The following is an 8,422-nucleotide window of genomic DNA, read 5'->3' on the forward strand; positions in this document are numbered from 1 at the left end:
CCTCCTCCTCAAATATAACTGACTCTACCTCAGGATATGTTCAAGAGTTTGAAAACTTGGATTTTTCTCCAGGCCTTACATTAGAGTGGCTGGTGACTCTGTATGTTTTATTGTCTTTTACTGTATGTTTCCGTGTATATGACAATACTTTTTTTTAAAAAAGTTTACCTAAAAATGGAAGGATGTCTTATACACGGGGGGCTGAGAGAACCGCCACTTGTCCAGGGTCAGGTTGGCCATTGTGGGAGGCATGGCCCATCCCCATCTTCCAGCTCTGCCACACATGTGGGACGAGTCTCCCACCGTGACCAACCTGACCCAGTTGTTAAATTACACCCACCCCACCCCTGGCTATGAAAGTAGATCCGGTGTGCTGCACTGCAATGGAGAAATGGGAAATGGAGTGGCCGGCATGAGGGAAGTAGGAGGGAGAAGAGGGAAAGCAGCCTCCTTCCCTTGCGCCAGCTACTTGGTTTCCCATTTTTCCATTGCAGCACAGTGCTGCAGATGCCCTCACTTCTCTGAAGCATTTCTTTCCCTCCCTGATTTCCAGCTCTGTCACATTTTTTCATTGCATTTCTCGCCATTGTGTGCAGGGAAATAAGTTTGTGGGACTAGAAAAAAAGTTCAATCAATTGCAAGTTCTCGTGAAAAAAAAAAGATCTTGCGAAGTTGGAATTGATTATTGTTTTAAGTCCCACGAACTTTTGTTTCCTTGCACATGATGGCAAGAAATGCGATGGAGCTGGAAATCAGATAGGCAAAGAAATGCTTGGAGCAAGTGAGGGCCTCTGGGCACCAGACGCTGAAACAGGCCCGTCTCTATCCAGCAATTGCTGAGGCCCACCGGAGGGAAGGCTGGCATCTACCGGCACTTAAACACAACAGCATTCCAGCTCTGGCTGGGAAGGGGCATCCGGCATAGGCACTGCAGGCAGGACACCTGTTTGCTTCAGCACCCTTTCTGACCATCTGGCATTCCACTGGCACTTTGGCCCTAGGCTGCCGCCTTATGTGCAGGCTCCGCCCCATCCCCTGAGACACTTTTCGCTGAATTTCTGAATTTGGGGTTAAAAAAAAGTAGGGGAGCGTCCTATATATGGGTGTGTGTTATAGATGGAAAAATATGGTAATTGTTTTATTATATACCACTCAAAAGTTATTACAGTTTCTAAAATAAAAGTTTGGTGCCAAATAATAATGAACAAAACATCTGAAAAACTATTTTCAAAATGATGTGGACACTGAGTACGGAAAGTAGTACGTAGCAAGTTGTAACCTGCTCTACATTTGTTTTGCTCCAGTTCTGTATTGCTATAAGATTGAAACACTGTGGAAACTAGCTAAATTACTCTAGCAACATTCTTTACTTGCTCTAAGTGTCCATAAGGTTCAGAATGTAAGAAGTCATGTAAGGAGCTGTTGGCAATTTTTCTTTAGATTTTATTAAAATAGTTTATACATATAAGAAGAAATATATTCAAAGAAAGAAAAATACACTGTACTAATTTATTTTCAAGAACACACTGTACTGCTTACCAGGACAGTGGTAAATAAAATATATACCTTCTGTTTGAAGCAGAATTTTTACCTAGCAGAGATGTTCTCTGTGTAGGCCAAGCCAGATTCCTCCACACACCAGCCCTTGTCTCCTATATAATGAAATGCTTTATTTAAAAAGAATAGGTGGAATGCCAAAGAATAGAGGAAAAATTTCAGCCAGAGAGAAGTGGAAAGATTTAAATTTAACAGCCAGAGAGAAGACAAGAGACTCACCTCAGTTAGAATTGAAGAAGTTAAAGAACGCACTGATTTCAACCACAAGCAATCTAATTCTTCTCAGTATTAAAGATCATGGTGAACTCCTGGCTAGGATTGAACTGGACTGTACCAGAAGTAACTTCAGGACTTTTCCCACAAGGTAGAAAGAACACACATACTGCTAAAGTAGGAGCCAGTATAATCTGATATTGTTAAGTCATTGTGCTCAAGCAGTGGGAATAATTCATGGCCCAACTGTTTGGCCAGGTTTTTGAATAAGTCTTTCTTGAGTCCCATGACCACAGAGTGTGGGAGAGAGGGTGCAGAAGCTGATGGATTCCAGATCTTTGGTGACAGCAGAAAAATAGATTGTGATCACACCAGATGTTATTGATGATAGACCACGTACATCAGAAAAAAATGTATTTCACAAGGACTATAATACCAGAGTTTCTCTATCTTCCCTCTCATAGCCTCCCACCCCAATCAAATCCATTTCTTGTTTAGGGCTTACTGGTATTTACTAACTGCCCTTGCATTCCTTCTTTAAAGTTTTTGCTGTGCTTCTCTATACTTGAAGTAGAGTTAAGCCAGTAATGGTTTTCTCTTACCTTTGCTACCGATTTGGAACTGGGAGTCCATGCGTGCTCGCTTGTGGAGCTTCTCCACATGTGCAGAGCATCCGCAATGACATCTGGGTGTGTGGGTGGAGTGCCACCCTACTGGTTTGCCTGAACTGGGGCAAACCGGCAGAATACCCCCTCTGAGTGAAACCCAATCAAGTCTTGGATAACATGTCAAACATCACCTCTACCATACCACTGAGGCAAGTGTCCTAAACAAACCAGGCTCCCAATACTTCAAATGTGAAAAGTGGAATTTTCCCAGGAGAAATTTTCCCAGGTGAAAACTCAAATAAATCAGATTTAATCTAAAACTCATGAGCAAATTTTTAAAAAGAGGAGCCCAGAAAAACTCCCAATAAAGATTTCCTTGAATTCAGTCTGGATGCTATTCCATCCACAAAATGACTGAAAATTGTTATGAATGTCCATTGTGAGTCTGATTTTAAAACCATCCATGCATCCATCTCATAACCAAGATAAAACCCAATCTGCCACAATTAATCTCATATGGTCCAACTAATAATCTGATCTCCATTCCCCAGGAAGACATCTAAATCTTCAAGGGTTCTAGATGTATTTTCTTCCATTTGCTTAACTATAGATTTTACTTATATTTGCCTTGTACTATATATTTAATTTCTAGGTAAGATGCTATAAATCTATATGGAGTTCAGCCATTCAGCTTTGAAATCATGACATATGGCTCGGTGCATTTGGAAAATCTAGTAAATTAAGTTATATTCAACCAGGAGACCTTCATATGTTGCTGCAGTACAACTTCTAAAAGGGGAATTAATCCATCCATCCATCAATTGGTTTGTTGACAGTAATTTGCTAGTGCTTAGTTTATGAAACCTCATTCCCCTTGAGAGTCAGATGACAGCAACACTGCTACCCCACAAGTAAATCTTAAAGATCTGGCTTTTTTCCCCAAGTGTTAAGGCCAGATTATTAGCAAAGCCTGATATACATATGTATGCTTTGCTATAATATTGTTATGCTTTGTATTATGAATGGTATTAGAGTTACAGGATTAGTAGCTATATAAATTCTATGAACAAACAAATCAATATAAAAACTCCTGTGTTTTTAATAGTTATTCCTCTGGCTATTCTAACATAAAAATAAATTGGATCTGACTAATTTAACACATGTTTCATGTCATTCTCTTCCAAAAAGAGTAAATGCTAAAAGAAGAATGAAAATTATCACTTTCAAAGACTAATAAAATGAAAACATCAATATTAGTCTGAAGTTATTAATATATGCTGGGATATTTATACTTTTGCAGGCTATATTTGGAAATACTATAGCCTTCTACAAGGTATTGATATATCCCTGCCCGTAGAAGAGTAGTTCTTCTATTCTTACTCCACAGTAATCCCATCTATGAAATTATTTTGAGTAATGAAAATGCAGAAAAAACAAAACTTTGCACAATACTACCTCTGGTTTGTCCGCCTATTTTTTGGGTGTGTGTGTGTGTGTGTGTGTGTTAAGATGCAAGTTACCATCTTACCCTAAAAGATTCGTATCAAGTAGGAAAAAGAATTATTTTGCATCTTTATTTTCTTTTAGCTGGAAACCAATTGCTTCATACTCTCTGCAGGCTACTGCATTGATATGTATTTTGAAGGCTACCCAAATATTCCTAAATGTTTTTCAGATTAGGTAATAATAGATAGTTCATTCTACATGAACACTGACAAATAACTGAGTCTGAATTTATCTGATCTGGATTCAAGACCTTTTAATCTTCCCTTTTCACTTAACTCATCCATTCATCATTCTTATATATTTGTGCTAATAAAGGAGAATATTTTTAGTAGGGTTGAAATGGGGAGTCCTTGGTGTTCTCTGAGCTTGATTGTTTTCTTGCAGATGTTTCATTACCCAAAGTAGGTAACATTAGTGCTAGCAGTCCAGCACTGATTATGTTACCTAGTTTGGGGAATGAAACATCTGCAAGAAAACAACCAAACTCAGAGAACACCAAGGACCCCTTATATATTTTGCAATTTGATCCTCATTCATTCTCTCTCTCATACTGTTCATTTCTGTATTTTCTATTCAGTTCAGATTCATTTACTGTACCATCTATTCTTGACCCTTTTTGTTATTTTACCCCATATTTTCCAGACATACAAAAATTTCAGTTATACAACAATAATAGGCATATGTATCTCTTATTGCATTCATTAATAAAACTTCAATTCCAAAGTTGTACATAACATTCCATAATTCAAATCTATTCACTTTATCATACATTTTCTGTAAATCAATACATGTACAATAAACATTCTCACATGTCTCTGAATGACCAAATTCATCAGATAAGTTAACTATTAAATAAATTGACATCATTACAGAATGTTCATGCTTTATGGGTTTGCATGACTTTTAAGTTTTTTTTAGAAAGGAAAAGTGTTTTATTTCAGTTTCAGAGTTAATTGTATGTTTATTCTACTTAGATCTGGCATATCAATGTTTTTCACTGCTGTTTCTTTTTTATATTTTAAATACTGAAAAAATCTTTTGCATTTACTTGACACCATCTATAGATAATCGTATAAGAGTAAAACCACTCTTTCGGAAACACTGAAAGTTACACTGGCACTGAACAAGGGGGACAAGAGGTGGGTTTCAGCCGGCCCTGTCCGGTACGCGTGTACCAGATAGGGCCGGCTTGACTTTGCTTATTGGAAGCCAGCCTGAAATCATGTCATTGTCACATCAGGTCCTTACCTAACAACCTCACTTTATGACAGCAATGAAGACTGCCAGGGTAGCTGTCGCTAAGGGGTGATCACATGATATTGTGCTTAGCAATGGAAATTCTGATCCCAATTACTGTGGTTAAGCAAAGACTCTTTGTATTATTTTTTTGTTTGCCGGGTTTTTTTTAAAAAAATCATGGTTTAATTAACATTCATATTTTAATTGTTAACTGTTCTCTTTTAAGAAAAATAAAACATTCTGTACTGTTTTTTATTGTTGTCTCAAAAATAAAAATGGTTTCAGTTTCTCACATTTAAAAATAAAGCACTTCCCCAAATGTTTGGATCGAAATAGTCTGTATTCAAATACTAGGTTACATATATTTGGTAAGAAGAAACTCCTGCTGTCTACATGAAATTCAAAAACATACACACTGTTCCACAACTTCCTGCCTTTTCACTTTGAATAGAAAGGCATATTTACCTTGAATCTTTTATTTTGAGAGGATGGCCCCAAGTGCAAAATCTCATACATGTGAAGGCTTTCCAAAATAAATAAACACATGAAAACAATTAAAATGTCCATTCTCACTTGCAGGAATACAAAGAACTTACAAGATTGGGATGTTTGGCCATTTTTATTTTAGGATACTATCAAAGAATTGATGTATTGCTGCCTCTCAACATATACAGCCCTAATTTTATACCAAGAAATAGATCAAACGAAGATGCTGTAAAACCAACAGAATAAACCAGATAAAAATAAGACATGCAGAACAATAATATGCAGAAGAGCCTCTTTAGATGATTTCAGTGGATACAATGAATATTCCCTTTTGTGCTGCTCTGTAATAGTATATGCAGAAAATGTGCTGTTGTCATCTTTTTACATTCAACAAGAATGTTAGCTGCTCAAAATCTTTACAGCAGTAAAATAGCAGATTTTTATTTTAATCCTTGTAGCTTTTGTGTTCCAAACTAGGCACTTTTGCTGATCTTTTGTAATGCCTGATAGGAAGACTAACTGAACAATGGAAATTCAATCCTCATTATCAATCTTCTCTGCCACAAAGAGAGATGGCTAAGAAAGGCTGTGAAAAAGAAAGCTTGCTGTGGTTATTGGGTCAATAGCTTAACTATTTTAATTATAGTTTATTTAAAAAATATTTAAAATGTACAACCCTGTATTATGAACTGCAAAGTGTTATTAAAACCCTAAACAAACCAATTCAAGTTATACAATATCCTGAACAACAAAGGCAGAATATATTATTGCCTCTATATTGGCAGAATTCATCAAGAACATTACACTTTCCCCCAGTAAATAGAACTGTAAACATTTAACTACCGTAATTAGACTAAAATAATTCATATCAAATTCATGGCATTAATTACAGATACATTTTCAGACGTACCTGAATAAATCTCTTAAAAGATCTAAGCAGTATAAAATTCTTCCTAGTTGACATAATACTGCATGTACTGCTAAAAAAAGTTGCAGCAGTGAATTGAATAAAAGGAACTTTATGCTTGGGAAAATTAAGCACGTTAATTATATTCTTATAAATTTACACATAATCCTGCAATAAAATGATTCAATACATATTATAAAAAGTGGCAGAATGTTCTTCCCACACTCTTAGATTGCAAGGACTTCACTGAAAATAAGGCAGTTTTCAAGATGGCCAGGGAGTAGAGATTGCAGAATCTTGTATTTTGCTGACATACATATTAATAAAAAGTCATTAAAGATTAAATAATTGCTACTTCAGGTAATCTCAAGTAACTTCAGTCTAATAAAGCACTTTCCTATTATGTCCATTAAAAAAAAACCAAGATTATCACTATAATTTAAATTAAGTCTGAATAAATCCCATGTTCCATCCCATCAGTGAAAATTATTCCCAATTCACTTTCTTTTAAAAATTTTTTTAAAAACCCAAAACTTTAATAACATAACGCAACAGTATTAATTTGGCCTTTTGCCTATCAGATTGTTGGTCAATCATCCTGAAGGCCTCAAGATATTTTATTCCTAAATTGTCCACATTCTCTCAGCTATTGTGCTCAAGTCAGTACAAGTAGGACTTACAACCATTCATTTAGAACTGAAGTTACATTAAAAAAAATAACATATGACGGTTTTTCACACTTATAACTGTTACGGCAACCCCATGGTTACACAATCAAGATTTGAATGCTTGGCCTGTATTTATGACTGTTGCAGTGTCCAGGGGTCATGTGATCACCTTGGTGACCTTGTGACAAGCAAAGTCAATGGCGAAGCCAGATTCACTTAACCATGATACTAACCTAGCTGCAATGCTATGCAATGCAATGCTTAACAACTGTGGCAGGAAAGGTTATAAAATGCAGCAAAATTCACTTAATTGTCTTGCTTAGCTATGGAAATTTTGGCTCAATTGTGGTCAAAAGACAAGGATTAACCAGTAAACCACCACTACTAATCTGAAATTAAAGCACATAGTATTACAGCTGCACCTTCAACAAAGTAATGGAATGCTTTTGATTCAAAACTGAAAGACACTATACATCTTAGGTCAGCTGGGAAACAAGTACTAATGGAATGTCATTCAGACAGAAAATAGCTACTACACAGCCCAATTAGATTATTTTTAATAATTAGATACCATGTTGTGTTTGGTAGTTGTATGGCTTTATTGGTTGATGCTGTGATAATTTCACATTGTTGTAAATTGCCCAAGTCTTAAGAAGCAGGCGGTATAGAAATCTGGGTAATAAAAAATATAATGTCTTGCACATTTGGTTTGCATGTTGGCCTTGTTTCAGAGAGGGTCAAAAATGTTGACAAGTGGGGTTTTTTTTGCTTGTATGATCTGTAAGACTTCATTCATTTGACTGCATCTACAGGTGGTCCTCATTTAATGACTACTCATTCAAACATACAATGGCACTGAATGAGTGATTGTTATGGCTGGACCTGCCAGCGCCAGTGGCGTATTGACCATTAAGCAGACTAAGCATGTGCTTAGGGCACCAGGCCCAAAGGGGGCACCACAAAGTTGAGAAAGAAAACAAAAAACCAATGAAGATTTGTACAGTATGTACAAAGGAGGGGCATCAAGATTTGTCAATGCTTAGTGCACCAGTAAGCCTTAATGCGCCATTGGCCAGCATGTGTCCCCATGGCTACTTGATCATGAATTATGAACTTCTCTGTCAGCTTCCCAGAATCAAAATCAAAGGAGAAGTTGGTAGGAAGTCATGATCATACATGGTCCTCACTTAACAATGGCAACTGACACTGCTGGAACTACTGTCACTAAGTGTCATGGT

The sequence above is a fragment of the Thamnophis elegans genome, chromosome 1, assembly GCF_009769535.1.
Source record: "Thamnophis elegans isolate rThaEle1 chromosome 1, rThaEle1.pri, whole genome shotgun sequence".
In the NCBI taxonomy this organism is placed as follows: domain Eukaryota; kingdom Metazoa; phylum Chordata; class Lepidosauria; order Squamata; family Colubridae; genus Thamnophis; species Thamnophis elegans.